Consider the following 18,024-nt stretch of genomic DNA (forward strand, 5'->3'; position numbering starts at 1 on the left):
TTTGGACGATCTACTGTTTAACGGTGCCCACACAACAGTTCAAGAATGATTTAAATATCTAATAAACAAGTAGATAAACTTTCATTGGTTGAAAAACCAGCAATAAAATTATATGAAAGAACATTTCCAGTTGCCACCTACTTTACTGCTAAACTAGAACGTAAATTTCCAATCTAAACAAAATTCCGTTAGTCCCTCTGGTCTCATTTGTCCTATGCCACCCTAGCGAATTCAGATCAGGCACGTGATTTTTTAAAGCCTCCTGTCCTAGATTTAAAAAATTTAATTCCCTTGTCGCTAATCGGACATTTCCCACTGCTTTCGTAGGCCAAACGGTCAGCATTTGTCGCCCTCTTTTCCCGCTATTGTCGTCAACTTATTAAAAATAAATCCACCGAAAAGTAGACTGGCACGTGACCTCCCGGTTAGGAATAACCACAATAAATAAGTGAAATTGTGAATTTTTCAAGGCGGAGGAAATTGCGTGTGGGTATGTTGATGTGACTTCAATAAAGAATCGAGTGATTTTCATGAATTTCATTAGGGAGGAAAAGGAACGACAGTTTGTAATAATGTGAAGGACGTTCGGGAGTTCCTACATTAAGGAAAGATGGAAAATGGAAATTTGCAGCCTGGACCTGTGTGATGTGGATTTGTAATTGGCAGCTGTTATAGTTCATGCCATGAAATCAGTGTTCTCTTGTTGTTCGGGCGGTTTTCTGTCAGATCTTCATGCCGGTTGCAGACTGCTTGTGAGAATTTATTAATGTGTCGGTGGCAATTTCGGGCTTAATACATACACATGCTTTTGATGCTGAAGGATTTATTTTGATTTATTCATTATGTCATAGAACAATCGAAACGGCCACTTACGTAGCGAGGGCCTTAATCGCTTTTTCTTGACGAGACTGATTTGTGTGTCGAAAGAGAAACGAGGTCCGAGGTTAACATGAAAAAAAAAATTACATGTTCATCATAGATTATTGTTTTGTTGTTGAATTTTTGTTCGTGTCATGGTATAATATAGGAATATAAGAAAACACAAGCCATATTTTATTGTTATTAAATATAGGTGGGCGCAACATTACAGTATTTTCAAATTTTCGAAAAAATAGGGCTAGCCATTATTGATTAAATCAATAAAAATACATATAATTATTACTCAGTACAGTATTCTACCCACTAAATTCGACAACTATTCGTCTAATAGAGTCGCCAACAGGCGACAGACAGCCAGACAGACGGTAATTATCCACTAGTGTGTATGCATTAGAGTTTAAAGTTATTAAAACTCGGAAAGCATTCCCTCGGATATTCTCTGAGGAAGTAATTATAACGTAGGTAATTTTATTATCTCTAAAGTATAAATATAATGCCTGTGACGAGTGCTTGCAATATTCATTTGAGACTACAATGTTATTTTAGCTGTACATTTCCACCACTCGTTATTTTGTCCTGTGACATATGAGAAGCACGCCGAACGATAACAAAACACAACTTCTGCATATTGTATTAAACGGTACAAATGGAGCAAACATGGGGGGCATCGACCATAAAAAATAAAATCTTTTTCGAACATACTTAGTCAGGCATAGGCTTAACCATCACATTATACTCCTAGTACGAGTATATTATTTAATGAGCATATTATAAAACTATTATTGTATTGCATTCGAGAGCAATATTAGTTGATAATCGTCGAGTAAAATACGAATTTTTATCTGCGATCATTAAATTATTTACGACCAATATTTGTTTTGTTTTATTTGGAACATTTTAATTGGAATGAAAATTAAAAGTAACATTGCAATTGGATAGATTAACAGATGGTGTGGAATTCATATCAAGATTATTAGAGATATCATTAGAAATATTAAAATTATGATTAACTTTTAACGAATCTGGAACATTAAAATCAACAGGGGCTGCACTATGATCATTAAACGAACATGGAGGAAAAAATTTATTGTATTCCAGTAGTACTGATGTTCATCTAAAATTTAAAGAATTTTATTTTCCTTTAAAGGTGAGTCATTTAACCATTTCTCTCTTACTTTATCTCCTCTCTTTCTGTTTTACAACTATTCTTTGAAACGTTTCTATGAAAACAGGAACAAAGGGAATAAAAGTATGAATCACTAACATTCGTAGAGTTTACTGTGCCGTAACGTTGTCTATGTTCCTCGCTATCGATAATTCCGGTGTGTTTCAGTTGTCGGGAGCTTATTTTGAGTTCTGATAAAAGTTCGATTAGTTTCATCAACATAGTATGTGTTTTCAAGAGAAAGTTTGATTGTCCATAACTTCCATAGTTTTGATTATCTCTAACTTCGCGAGTTTTTTCCTGTGAAAAATTAGAAATTCAACCATTAAAAATGAGAAAAACTATGCTTATGATAGCTCTAAGTTTGGTCTTAAAGAGTAAATGGATTGTTCATTGATAAAGTTAAATCTTGATACCCATACATAAAATAATAAACAAATAAAATTATTATTGGCAAAGTTTAGCAGAACATTTTATTATTAAGTATATTTAATTTTGACTGTTCAATCTGAATTTGTTACTGTCCATATTATATTTCACACTAAAAAAATATTACATCCATTGGTCTATCCACTTTAAATTATTACCGCTCACTAATTTGTGGGTGATAGTGACAAAATAGTGACAAAAATATGTAATACTTCAGAAAATTTAGCCCCTAGTGAAATAAGACAACGACTATGTAAAAGCCACTTTACCTTATTCATTTTTACTTCCTGAGCATAAGTTAGGGAAGTACTGTAATCGAGTCAACTGGACGACTGACCACTTTTAAGTTTTCTGTCCGTCTGCCGTCTGTCCGAATTATTATTAGTTAGATAATATCCGAAACTACTGGACCGATTGTGTCAAATTTTATCTATGCATAAGGAACAGCGTGTCGATGGCAAAACGGTAATCAAAATTTAGATAAACATCCTCACCAACAATAGGAGGAAGTCAGCTCCAAGATTTCAATCATTAAATAAATGTGGTTTATGAATCCGTGTTCAGTTTTTACCCTAGAGATCCAGATTTTTGTAAAAAAAAAATCAAAATTGTGTTACACCATTTTGCAATTTAACTTTGAAACTGAAAAATGAATGCTTCGAAATTTCACAAACGTTTTATGGCTATCGTAATTATGGCGAATCGTCTATCAAAATTTATTCGTTTATCCCCTTCAAAAAAATTGATGAGGTCATCTCAAAATTTTGCCGATAAATGATCTCTGCAAAATTTTATTACTATCTTTGTGAATTATAATGCACTCATAGGTTTTAGAATTACTTACCACGATACTAAAAAAAATCATAAATGAGGAAATTTATTGCATTGATTAAAATCAAGAACCATTAACTTTAACTTAACGTAAGTTTATTTTAACTTATAAGGGTTATCATAAAAAAATAAAATTCGCAAAAACAAATTTTTTAGTTTTTAGAAAAATGTGGATTTATTTACTTTTGACCAATTTTTTGTAACACAATTTTTCAATTCTCCTTTTTTCGCTTTTGTAATTTTTTGTAATCACGATTTTTCGTTCTTTCATTTTCTTTATTTTAAATTTTTCCATTTTCAATGTTCCGGTTTCCTAATTTTTCGTTTATTCAACTTTGATTTTTTCAATTTTTCTATTTTTTATTTCTTGAATATTTTGATTTGCAATTTTTCAATTTTGCAATTTTTTAACATTACAATTTTTCATTTTTCGATTTTTCAGTTTTTCAATTTTTTAATTTTTCGATTCTTCAATGTCACGTTTCCTCAATTCTTCAAGTGATTGAATTTTATTTCTCATTTTCCCGATTTTTAATTTCCATTTTCTCGATTTTATATCACAGTGTTCCGTTTTTTTCATTTCCTGTATTTTTTCAATGTTTCTTTCGATTTTATAATTTTTCGTTTATACAGTTTTTGAAACTTTCAATATTTGAGTTTTCGTTTCATCGATTTTCTAATTTTTCAATTTTGCAATTTTTGAATTTCTCAATTATTATTTGAAGAAACTGGAAAATATTCCAGTTTCTTCAAATTTCAACATTTCGATTTTTCAATTTTTCGTTTATTCAATTTTTCAACTTCTTGATTTCCAATTTTTAGATTTTTGCAAGGTTTCATTTTATACTTTTTTCGTTTTTTCATTTTTGATTTTTCAATGTTACAATTTGGAATGTTTCTTTTTTTTTATTTGAAAAGTTGAAAAAAGGAAGAATTGAAAAATTAAAAATGGAGAAACCAAAAAATTGGAAAAAATTGAAATATCAAAAAACTGAAAAGACGAGAAATTGCAAGATCGAAAAAGTGGAAAGTGAAAAATTTGCAAATCGAAGAACTGAAGAGTTGAAAAATTGAAACATTGAAAAACTAAAAATCGAAAAAAAATAATGAATTGAAATATTGGGAAAAAAAAAACATTCAATCGAAAAATTGGAAAACCCAAAAATTGTAAAATCGAAAAATTAAATATCGGAAAACTCATAAATTTAAATTGGAAAATTGACAAATCGAATAAATCGAAAAGTTTTAAAATCCAATAAGCAAAAAATGGAATAAATTCTAAAATTGTAAAATTGAAAAATAAAAAATTTAAAAAAATGTAAGGATTATTACATATGTATTTAAAATGAAAACAAGAAAAATTGCAAATAAAAAATTGAAAAATCGAGAAACTGAAAAATTCAGAACTGAAAAAGGGAAATGATGAAAAACCAAAAACTTGAAAACCGAAAAATTATAAACACGGAACATCTAAATAAAAATTGATAAAATAAAGAAAATAAAAAACCGAAACGAAAAATTACAAATTGAAAAATGAAGAAATCAAAAAGTGAAAAATCGAAAAATTAAAAACTAAAAACTGAACACTCTTGAAATTGCGTAAAAATTACATTACATTATGTTGGAAAAATTGAAAAATTTTAAAATGAAAACTCGAAGAGTTAGTATATTTCGTAAAATTGTAGAAACAAAAACAAAAATTGAAAAATTGCAAATCCAAAAATTGAAAAAATGAAAAATTGAAAAAATTCAAATTGACTAAATAAATATTTATAAAAGCGAATTTTTGAAAAATCGTAAAGTTGTACAAATAAAAAAAATAATAAAACCGAAACAAAAGATGAAGAAATGAAAAATGCAATAATTGAAAAATTAAAAAATTAAAAATTGAAAAGTCAAGAAATTTTAAATCGAAAAATTGCAAAATTTAATAATTGAAAATTTGGGAAGTTGGAAAATTGAAAAACTGAAAATTTCTAATTTGAATACTGTAAAAATTGCAAAATCGAAAAACTGAAGAAACAAAAAAAAAGAAAAATTGAAGAATTTTTATAATTTTTGCAAAGAAGCGGGATTTGTTAAGCGAGGGATGTTTGGTCGGAATAACCAATTTTTTTAGTTTTTATTTTCTAGCTCACCATTTCTCTCAATTTAAAATTTTGGTATTTGTAGGTTGCGTTAATTTATATATACTGAAAACGTGCCATTTAACTGTTGATCGTTACGAATTTAATAGGTGTAATAACATTTATTTATGATGCAGCGTAAATGAGTATTATTTTCCTGTAAAACTATTAACTAAATCATTCGTTTAAAATTTTTATTTGTAGCAATTTTAAAATTAAAAAGTAACAACTAGAGAAAATACTTGTATTTACTTCTTGACTTATCCCATTTGCTTCGGAACAGAAGTGAACAGTTTATACTGACTCTTCATTGCATGATTTTCTAGGTTAAAAAATCAATAGTAGTACTTTTTATTTGTGTACTGTCGTGGCTTTCACGTCATAGCGCTAGAAAACAATTAACAATAAATTAACGAAATTAAAAATTTTCAAGGCTCTTTTCGACAGAAAGAACAATTTATACCAACCTCAAATTCGCTTTTTCTCTGTAGATTGACTGGAAAAATTATATTCTCTTTCCGCAGTTATCAGGATTATTGTCTGCAAAGTATTCCTTGTCGTTATAAAGGAGCGACCTTACTTAAAATCAAGTATGAGACAAAATGGTATCTATCGATATACATTTTTTATTTATATCCTACTCCAAAATTCAGGAACCCCGGATGAATTTGTACTAAATCAAGACTGACATTTCACTTCTCAGTAAATTATTTGATAAACCGAACCTCAGTGTGAAGCTTTCTCCTTTAGTTCGGTGGATTGTAACAAATGGCATATCACACTCCAGGATTAATGGTGTGGCTTCGTCTGAAAATCGTAGAACCGTTGTGTAAAATGTCTGCTTTTTCCGTTGTTAGTATTTTATTGTTCCTAATGCAATAAAGTTGCGTTGTCTGGAAAAGTCGACGGAAATGCACAAATACCCTTCCGAGCCACTGCTTATTCAATTATTGCTATCTATTTTTCAGAGTTTAAAGAGAAATGGTCTACTTTAGCTGTAACTATCGAACTTGTACGAGCTTTATGGTTACATATTTCAAGAAGTTTTCAGATTACGAAGGAGCGGACTTTTAAAATTAATGTACTTTGAGTGTTGCGTTGCCAGTGAAGACGTAGGGATTAGGCGTACAAACACGGTAGCTGTTTGGTTTGACCCTTAACAAAAAATGTCAATGGTTATATGGGGCAAGTAAATGTCAACGTTAGTAAACATTAGTAATGAGTTTTTTAATCAGTAACAAGTTGTTTAAAAATTAAGTATATTGTTAAACTAGTAATTAGCGTACGGGGGTGGATTGATAAGTATAAGATCTTTACACTTATAAAATTTATTTAATTTATAATTATAATACAAATAGTACAGAAAGTAATAGTCTTCAGTTTTGTCAAAATAGATTATTGTTGGGGTCATAAATTCACGATGGATTTATAGATCTAACCCAATTCAAGCTACAATAACAGATCTCTTTCATGACACCACAAACAAGGTATAAATGATGAAGTTAGATGTATTGATAGAATAAAAACCAAGCTACTAAAAATAACGAAGCAGTGAACTTTATTTATGTATTCACGGAGGTCTAGACAATAATTAGTAATTGACATATACAATTTTTCTTTAATATTTTAGTAATACGTGGTTACTAAGGGTAATTTTTCTCACACAGATTTTATGTTAAATTAAATCACAACATTCAAAAGTACAGGATCAATTCTCATTATATTACGTAAATAATAAAATCACAAGGTCAAAAACTGAACCGATCCATTAATGTTTAAGTTCAATCAATACCCACCCAAACAATCTTTTTAGTCGAAACAGTTTTAAATATTCCAGGACGTAGCTTCAAATTTTCATTATAACTTTTATAAGTTTATGTATGAACAATCTATGATTGTTTTCATTCAGTAGTTACGAAAAATATCGTCGATGGCATTTCTTTTAAGGGCGAATGATTTTGAACTGCCTTTCTACACGGTTTAAGTCCCGCGTTTAAGTCTGCCATCGATTATTCTACTGGATTTAACTGCTTTGTGAACTTGGAACATGATTCCCTTGAATACTGAGGACAAGACACCTTAATCTCTACTTTCAGCATCAATCTAACTTTTTGAAGCGAAATGTTTTAAAACGGTAATTGACAAAACAAGTCAATTTTAAATTTTTTCGTATTGACTTTTATCAAGAGAATACTTCATTTGTAATCGTATCAGAGTCTGGGTTAGTAATATTGTGACTTTTGGTATAAGGGTAGGGTAAGAGTCCCTAGATATACTTTAGAAAAGAGTTGTAAGACGAAAGTTCAAATTAATTATAATAACTAGGCTTCGGATTTTAGGTCGTTAAAAAATGAATAAAAGGAGACATTTTTAGGTCCCAAAGTTGACGAATTAGGTTATAAAAATCTTAGTTTAGGTTAAAAACCTGGAGGAAAAAATATTTGCTCAACGAAAAAGCATACATTAAAAAATATATACTTATTTAAAAAAAAAAACATTAAGCAAAACATTACAGAAACAAATATTTTGTGTAACAAACAAAAAAATGATTAAATAAATAAACGATCTATAGTTACGTCGACTAATTCTAAGTTATCGCAAAAAAATGGTGATCAAATTAAAGCAAGTCGCATTTAACAAAAAATAAAATATTAATTCAGGTATTTAAAATGAGTTACAAAAGCAAACTATATATTTCTCTAAATTTTCGATTGTAAATTTACACCTTTGATCGCTTAAAATACTTTTAAGTTTTGGAAACGTGCGTTCCACATCACAAGAAGTGATGGGTGCAAAATTAAATATTGAACAATCTACGTTTTCATTTATGTATGTATTGTTGGTAGCATTTCCATTACCGCAAATTACGTTATTTACTGAACGTATAAAATCGTCTCCTGGATTCTTTTTTAATAGAGAACATAATTTTTGGAACGCCATTTCCCCTACCTTTCCTGGTGTGTTTCTAAAGATGTATACACTTTTTCCACAATTTCCATACTTTGGTTTAATTTTAAACCTATAGTTTCTAATTGTTCTATTGCGTCAGCAATAATTTTAAAGTGAGTTTTAATGTACAAGAGTTCATTTTTAACGTTTGCTTTATTCAGGAATTCTTGATCTTTTTTAATGCTTTGTGCATCTGTGGCTTCAAATGACATTACAACTTAAAAATATTCAATATAAGAATGATAGTAAAAAAACCATTAAATATTTACTGACTTGTTTTAAAACATCAAAGTGTTCTGCATAAAATAATGCTGCTTGAATCCAAGTGCCCCACCTGATTAATACAGGTTCAGGTGGGAGAGGTGTATTTGGTAAACTGTTTTTATAAAACTCTACTCTTATTGGTGCTTTTAAAAAGATTTTCTTAACATTGCTAATTATCGCATTGACATCTGGATAATTCAGTCTAATTGTTTCAGACACTAAATGTAACCCATGTGCCATACATGTTAAGTGTGTTATATTTTCATAAAACACCTTCAAATTAGTCCCAGTTTTGATCATGTATGAAGCACCATCTGATACAAACCATTTAACTTTTTTGTGTTCAGTTTCTTTTGGCCACGATACAGATAACTACAAATTAACAATTAAATAAATTATAATAATTTCAATGCTTAAAATTATCAATAGCACACCCAATGATTTGTTTATAAATCTCCAGATTGTGTTGCTATTAGTTTTATCAAGCTGCTTCAAAGCTAGTAGAAATGGACGCCCAACTTCTTCAGAAGATAACTTTCCAATTACTAAATGGGCTATGTATCTTCCTAATCTGTCCGTCGTCTCATCGACGCTAATCCATATATCATTATTGCCAATAAAATTTCTAATATGTTTAATTACCTGTAAATTATAACATTTATGTTAAAATGTTTTTAAATAAAAATTCTAGTGCTCACCATATCGTAATCTTTTGCTAAATAATTTTTTCTCAGAGTGTTTTCTGAGGGTAAATGCCTTCCTGTATATTTATGCATAAAATTTTTAAACTCAGGACAACTAACTTTATTCCATGGAATATTTGCTGGGGTAAATGCCCTACATAAATCAGGGCAAAATTGTGTAAAATCATTGTCGGAACTAATGTTTAATAAAGTCTGTTTACTGGATTTATTATTGTTCTTTTTATGTGCATCGCCACTGTAGTGTTGTTCAAAGTGTGATTTTTTTTTCGCACTTAAACGAGGAAACAAAAATGTGAACATAATTCAAGCTTCAGTATTTTAAATATTTACTTACAACTTTTCCACACAGTTTGCAGAATAACTCATTTGTTTGGTTGAAGAAGGAAATTGAAAATTAGTGTCCAAATTATTCCCTAACCATAATTTGATTTTATATTTCATGGATGATTTTACCTTAGGCATTTTGAGGATTCTTTACTGTATGCACAAAAATCAAAACCGACTAACACGCAAAGACACTCAGTATCACTAACAATAAACTTCTAAAATAAAATGCTTTTTCAGAGATTCACCTCCTTCCGGCTATAATCTAAATGAAATGCAAGCCAGCGTTGTCAGTTGGAGACACCAACCTTACCATTAAACTCAAGGGGATAAATATGTAAATTTCGCTGCAATGCCTGAAGTAGATATAAAAAGGCAAAATACCTAAGATCCGAAGCCTAATAATAACTGATAAATTTTATTTTACTGTGCTGGCTGGAGATGTTTTATTGACCTGCAATAAATCATCACACTGGATAAAATAGTTCAGTTTGACTTGTTCGTTGATTTCTGATGAGAATAATTTCTAATTTCACTTTGACATTTGAATTTTGCATGGGTAATGAAAGACGCGATCGCCGAACTTCGACAGTGCGACGTAACATTTCGCGACAATTCGGATCGGGCGCGAATTTCAAAATACGATTTTTAAAACCTTTTTACAGTGAATGAGCGCGATGCAACGATTTGAAAAAAAGTACTGGCCGATAGCCCTCTTCGACCTCCACAAAGGCATCACTCAATAATAGCTTTAAAGTGATCTGGGGAGATATTATAAAATAAAAACCAATTCCCATGTTAATTCCCTATATCCAGACTTGGATGCGGCACCCTGTATAAGTAAATGGTTTCTCGTTATTTAAATGCCCCGAAAACGAGATATTACGTAGTAACAAATGGAGAGAACAGATGAAATACCCGTCTTGGAAAATTGGTAAAAGGGCTTACATCTGCGAGGTTGTTGTCCAAAATTGTATTTAAATTTGTTAATGTTATTTCCCAAAAGTCATGGGAACCTTGACAGGATTCTTTACCTGGATTGACTGTCGCTTTTTGAGTGTTAAATGGGTAAAAATTTAATGTAAAAATGGTATGTGCTGAATTTTAGGGCATAGGGTTCTATTTGAAGGTAACGGAAAATTTATATTTAGAAGATATAGTTATGTCTTGACGTTCCACAGACAAATTTTGTTTTATTGGCTTCTTCTATTGTTTTGTTGGTCCACTGTTTTAGATGTTTACGTTTAACGCTTAAATTTTGAATTTGGTTTTCGTTGAAAATCCCTTTTATATTTCTATTTTATGCAAATTCCTTATTTTTATAATTTACCACTTGCCCTTCTAAACTTTTAGAAATTTTTGCTTTCAAAACATTAATTTCTTTTTCAGCACCCCGCGTTCATCAATAACAATTTTTTTGGCAAGAACCGCATTATAAATTGTTAGAATTGCGTTTTCACATATTTTGCATTGACTTCAAATATAAAATTTTCTTTTTTGAAGTGAATCTGTTGACTGACTTTTGTTGTTGATTAGATGGAAAATACAGTTTTAGACAACCTCGCAGATGTAAGCCCTAATTTTTCCAGATGGATATTGCATCTGTTCTCCCCATTTGTTAAGTAATATGTATCTTGTTTTCGGGGCATTTAAACAATGATAAACCATTTGCTTCTGTATTTCTACAGTTTCGTACACAGCAGACGACGACCATTCTCTTCCACGTCTATGTACTAAATGACAATTACAAATTGTCAAAACATGACAAAAAAACATCTGCAGCCAGCATAGTAAAATAAAAGACAATTAGCGAAACCACGTTCCGTAGAACGTACAGCAAGTAAAACGTAGAAAAAACTGTTATGCAGGGTGTTTGCGAAATGCACTGACAAAAAAATTGGAGGGGTTCCCGAGAGCATAAGGAATGAAAAATTTACCCTTTATCCAAGCTTTATTCGCGCCACTGCAAGAGGGGCTATCAGATTCAATTAATTCACGTTTTGTAAAAACATAGCAACCAAAAACTGACAATGAAACGTGAAGTTTGAAAAATCTCAAGTAAAAAGTCAAAAGAATGTTTTCAGAAACAATCAATTTGAAACAATTTTAACTGGATGTTTAAAATTTTGGAGTAAAGAATTATTTTAAATGGTGGTAATTAGTTATTTCGAACCACTGTCCAGGGTCACGGGTCTTCTTTCCCGTTTTTCGCGTTACGCTGTGGTTTTTTCAGTTCTTATATGAACGCGGTTCTGGACAGTGGTCCGCCGATCTTGGTTCCACTGGAATTCCGACGTTATAGGTAATCGTCTGTGTGTCATTTTCTCTAGTTATGTACAGACTTCTTAATAAATGAGCATAGTTAACAAAAAGAAACTACTAATAAGAATAAGACTTTTCAACGACGATAACCAACTAAACTTTACTAATCAAAATAAAAATAAAGAATAAAATTAACACAACGTTAAACAAACTACTACTACGGTGGTGGTGAAAAGCTTCTGCACAAAGTCTGGTTGCTCCCTATTTTTTTGCAGCAACCACTCGCAGAACCGCACTCGACGAGGCAGGTCTTCTGGTTTAAGGGATTGCACGCGCTGCAGGTGGTATGGGTGCAGCCCTTGTTCCTTTAGGGTTCGCCATACAACAAACGGAGAAACTCCTAATCTGTATGATAATCTGCGAATGCTTATGCTTGGGTTTTCTTCCACAATTTCTAGTATTTCTGCTTACACGTCTATAACATGTTCGGTTCTTTCACGACCATGATCCGTCGTACTTGGCTGAAATTTTCCGTATTCCCGGAAACGTTGAACAACGGCACTAAATGTTGTGTGATGAGGCTATCTTCGGCCTGGAAATTGCTCCTGATAGAGACACTGCGCTTCATGGGCATTTCCAAATGGTCTTCCGTAAATCAAGACCATATCGGTCATTTCGGCGTTAGAAAAGCTGCCATTTTAAAAGTCAATAAATTGTACGGAATTTTTAGATTGACTAAGCAATGAAGATTGAGTTTTTTTTTATTTTTACAATACACCTACAATGGTACATTTTTCTTAGTAACCACATTATCTTTTTAATCACTATTAACTCAGTAGCGTACATGCTATTTTGACCAAATTTTCAATCAATTTTATTTCGAAAACTAAAACACTTTTATTAGAACATTTTTTCTTAATGATATCTACTCATCCAGACCGATTTTCAGTTTTTTTTTTGTCGGTGCATTTCGCAAACACCCTGTATCTATGGAAACATAGAAAATGCAGTGTCTCTATTGGCGATTGTGTACGTTAACGGATAATACGTTGTACAGAACGTAATTTCGATAATTGTCTAAAATTTACCATTACTTTGACGTTTCGTGTTGCAACTCTTTTCCAAGGTATATCTAGGGACTTTAACTGTAGCTATTTCAAAACTGACCGTCATGTAAGAAAAGCAGAGAACGAAAATGTCCGTGTCACAACTCTTTTCTAAAGTATATCTAGACTATTTAGAGTTTAGATAAGAAAATTGTAATCTCTGTAGTTTTTAATTTTTCAACTTGAGTCAATCACTTATTCAATATCTTAATTTTTTGGTTAAATTAACTTCATAAAGTTGACATTACTACTCGTATTTAAGGTTGGCCTAAGAGTTCTGACCATTTTTTGCAATGATTTTGCTATATAAAGTGATTGCTCTTGTTTAAAATCAATTATTACTGCAACTTTTTTTGTTACAAAAACAAATGCAGACCCCGGACGATCTGCAAATAGATTTTTTCTCCAATCATCACACAAGTATGACATTGTTTAACTGTCAACCGTCTGTAAGGTTGACGTTTCCGATACTAGGGAAAAATTTGGCTACATTTTCTGCTAGGACTAAAAATAGTAACATATGATCCTAGCAGAAAAAATATCTAAATTTTTATCTGAAGAATAGAGAATGAAATCCGAAATTATTTATATTAATATTAAATGTACAATTTGAACAACTGTGAAAATTAAATAAGCTCTCAGAACTAGAATTTGTGTTCTTGGAAGAGTCCACAACATTTTGATTAATTATTAAATTACTGACAGAAGTATCAGATGAAACATTTCTTTTAAGATACGTCAGGTCACCCCCTGCGTCCACAAGAAGTGTGGCAGAAGTTTTTCTCATTGAGTGTCCTTTGTATTCTTCCCAATTTTCTAGTTTTAAGAATTTTGCGATTTTCTGAGGTACGGCACTGAATTTGTGTATACCGACGACACCCGATGACATTTTCCATTAATACATTTTGAAAAAAAATCGTCGTTATTTGAAGACCACAGAGCAACATAGTTTCGAAAAAACGTTAGATGCCTAATTTTCTCCCAAAACCATAAATGAACGGGACCTTTTGGTTTTACTTTGATGAATTTTTAATAAGCAAGGCTGATTTTACGTCCTCAATGTCATTAATTTTTAAAATAACTAGTAAATTTTCGAAATTTTATTCTTTTGTATTACATATTTTTGACAAGGTTTACCTTCATCATCGAATATATACTATCTGGCGCGGCATTTTGCTCTTTGGTAAATTACCTTGCACTTCTTTGGTTGATAGCCGTCGCCTTGGTCTTTTCAGGAAAGAGCGGAATTTAGAATATTTGCTTATATACAGCGTGTTATTGAAAGGTACGTACAAACTAAAATCGGCAATTGGTCTCGAAGTATGGGTGCTAAAAGTTAAAAAAAGTTCAGGTAAAAGTGTTCTCCTTTTAGAGATAAAAATTATTAAAATTAATGTCCAAATTCGTTGTACGCCTCTGATAAAAAATCATCTCTCGTTTCTATAGCAACATTTAGTCTTGACAAAAGTTTTATTGTTACAGTTGCTAGGATTTACTAAAATAAATTAATTTTACCTATTTATCTTTCAGTAGCATCTAAAAAGGTTGGATAAGGGTTAATTTTCACCTTATAATTTTGATAGCACAAAATAAGTTTTTCAGACTTCTTAGACTCCGCGAAGAACTTTCAATTTTGTTGTACGTACCTTTCAATAACACCCTGTATATCCACTCCGTTTTTTATATCCAAGGTACATTGAGTATTGTGCCGAAAGACTTGATGGTTTCATTTTAGTTACCATAAGAACGTCTTCTGTACAAGATTGACAACGTTTTTTTTGCATCAATCCATGAAACGTCTATAGGCAAATTCATAAATTTTACGAGAGTTTGGGGGAAGCAAATTCAAAGAAACTTCTTTTGCACAGTCCAATATATCTGAAGGTATATCTAAATCTTCACTTGAACTAATTTTGATGAAAACTTCACAAACTAATATGGACTATGGCGCAAAACATTTGACAACTCTTTGCAACTATCCATAACTACATTTGTTTTGGTTACTTGTTTTATTATTCAATTTAATTCTAATCTAGCGAACAGGGCTAAACTTCTCGATTCCAATTTTTTTATCTCAGTTCGCGAAAACTGAGCATATGTTATTCTGATTAAAGTGACATTTTTTGCCTCGCAATTGATTGTTTCGGGCGATTACGCTAAGCTTCGCTTTGCAAATACAATCAATTGCTCGTCAAAAATACATCTTATTATACTACAACCTTCAACCGCCGTGACGTTTAAATCAACACCAACATTTGCCAACAAAGTCGCTGAGGTCGTTCTGACAGTATGCGCTGTGTAAGATTTCGGATCTTAAAGTTTTAAATATTCGGCAACTTTTTGAGGTATTTGTTCTATCGTATTTATGCCCACAAGCTTATTTACACATTTTGCTTGACGCACTGATTAGAAAAATCGACGACAATTTGTCTCCGTACATATTTTCAAAAAATATTCATGAAAGAAATGTTTTCATTGGGTTTATCAATAATTGTGAAAGTTCGATTAATATGTGTCTTTTTGTCAGGTACAATCGCGGCCCTTTGGCATAATGAAGTTTTAGTTTTTATTATTATAATTTTTTTAATATCATAATAGCAACTTGAATGTAAGCTCCTGATTTGTTAAACAAAGCATTAATTAAACCATAATTTTTTTTTAATTTGGAAGAGAGTGTCAAAGCTAGTGGTCCGGTTTTCTGTGGCCACGAGTGTACATTAACCGTGACATGACGTGATCCGTAATGTCATCAACCGTCATCTTTGTAAGCTCTTCACACTTAAATTTAGGGGTTCCAGCAATTATTATCATAGCAACTGTCATCATGATATAGATTTCGTCAGGAAGTCCTGCAGACATTTGTTCATTTCCTCTCTGGTAAATACCTTAGTTTTTTTAATACATAGTACCGTGAGATCGAAAAAGAAATTAGCCAAAGTTGGCCATGCACGACAAGCCGTTTGTCGTAATTTAATTTTTTTTATTAAATGTCAAATTGACAGTTTAAAATTAGAATTATGACACCTACTTTTAAAACACATGAAAATCAATTAAAATCACCGTTTTCCAATTTCGTCTCATTTCTGAAGTAAGATTCTAACAAAAAAGTTTTAATTTCGTTTGATATCATTGCAAATTACTTTTGTCAACCTTTTGTTTGTTTTTTGTTTAATAAAAAATTATTTTAAACTAAGACAAACGGCTTTTCGTGCATCGCCAACTTTGACTAATCAAATTTTTAGTAATTCACTTATTAGCAACTTCATTGTGTAATGTAATATTAGTAAAGTCGGGCTATTAACAAGCGAACAAAAAATTTTAAAATAATTGTTGACACAAATAGCACTCTTTTAAATCTAATACTTCAGATCTTTTTCTCAAAGTAGCCATAATATGTATAAAATATATTCAAATAATAAAAAACGAAAAAAACTAGGTCGACGCCACAGAAGTTAAGGCTTTATTATAAAGTGAGAACTAACATGTTTCGTCACCTACTGGTACCATCATCAGAGCTAGGTGATGAACAAAAAATTAACTTACAAAAATATTAAAGTTAAGAGACTTATCGAAAGTACAAAACTTAGTAATTCCATAATTATACAAATTAGGCTTGAAAGTTGTTGTTAATAAGTAAATTAAAGACATCTAACGAATATTCTAGAATGAAAAAGGTAACTGGCGCCATCTATGAAGTATTGTAGAAAAAGAATGTTAATATATCTCGTAGAAAAAGGTATAGAGTTATTAAAAAATTAAAAATGTCTTTTGAAAAAGACAAACCAAGTCTAAAGCACAGAAAGAGAGAAAAACCAGACGTGGAGAGGACCGTAACATAGAAGTATTTTTAACAAATAGGTAGGAGGGAACGAAGGACAGGGGATTGAAACCAGTTTGTTCATTCCTACAAATTAGTTTGGGATCTCTAACTGCTTTATAAATTTCAAAAATTACGAAAAAATTGAGAGTGGTACTTTTGTTTAAAATATGTAAAACTCTAACATTATTAATGCGATGAAAGGAATGTTCAAATTTTAAAAGTTGATTGGCAAAAGTTGAGTTTGTGTTAGTTATACCAGTGTTTGAAGAGTGAGTGATATACTATGTAGTGTAGTCATCAGTTCATCACATTTTAACTGGTAAAAGCTCGAACGAAAGAAAATAGGGTTGGCGTCTTTGTTTCTTACGAACAAAGAAGAAAGGTTAAAGGAAGTCTTAAAGACAATGTTATTTACAATCTAGTTTTTTGAACATTTTGAAAATAGATGGAAAATTTAAGAAGGTGACTGGAAATTGATATAATTCATGGGAGAGTTTATCTTGATATAGGGTTTTATACAGGGCTTTTATAAATGATTCTAAGGGCGTAGTCGGCCATGGATTTCAAAAATCCCGCCTCGCTGAAATTATGCCCGTGATTATGTATCATTATGACGGTTCTCACTTATCACACTAATGTCTAATGTCATTTGTAACCTTTCATTTAAAGTCGTCGTTTTTTATTGTTTTAATGTTTTTCAAATGTGAATTACAGTAATTCTCGTTGATCCAAGGTCAAAACAACAAAACATTTCAGAACTCTTGGTGGTTGCGTACGAAAATTTTGTTTTTGTGCACTTTCATCGTTATGTCTTGTTATCGCAATAGGACTTCGTAAACGAAGAGTTGTGTATTCTGTAACCGCTTGTAAGCAAGAATACCTGTGATATTTAACCGCAATATATTTGTTTCTTTTTATCGTAATGAATTAGTTTTATTTTTTAAAAACATATGAAGCGTTTAGGCAACCAGTTATACACATGTGTGTGGTCCATGTGTGATCTTTGTAATGCGTCCTTGGGCACTTACTAGGGATCTCCGTAGAGTTACATTTGAGAGGCGGCACGTTTACATAACCTACCCTATAATCATTTATAGAAACCCTGTACCAAATTTACATTCAACATTTATAAATCTGTTCAGAGAAACATTTTAAAATCTAAAAT

General features: G+C 31.2%; 2 protein-coding genes across 13 annotated transcripts in view; one reads left to right on the forward strand and one right to left on the reverse strand.

Annotated features, from left to right (window-relative positions):
• Positions 1–18,024, forward strand: part of LOC135123628 (uncharacterized) — a 257,338-nt gene that overhangs the window by 115,890 nt on the left and 123,424 nt on the right. Inside the window, exon 3 of one of the 9 annotated variants that reach the window (XM_064048461.1) lies at positions 1,923–2,026. The exons of the other annotated variants lie outside the window; for them this stretch is intronic. The gene's annotated coding sequence lies outside the window, so the exon portion shown is untranslated. The remainder of the gene's footprint in view (positions 1–1,922; positions 2,027–18,024) is intronic. 9 annotated transcript variants of the gene reach the window in all.
• LOC135123626 (bombesin receptor subtype-3-like) overlaps positions 1–18,024 on the reverse strand; it is a 294,643-nt gene that overhangs the window by 45,876 nt on the left and 230,743 nt on the right. The window lies entirely within an intron of this gene.

This window comes from Zophobas morio, unplaced genomic scaffold (assembly GCF_036711695.1).
Source record: "Zophobas morio isolate AGI-343-1 ecotype UQ-CSIRO unplaced genomic scaffold, CSIRO_AGI_Zmor_V1 ptg000006l, whole genome shotgun sequence".
Classification (NCBI taxonomy): domain Eukaryota; kingdom Metazoa; phylum Arthropoda; class Insecta; order Coleoptera; family Tenebrionidae; genus Zophobas; species Zophobas morio.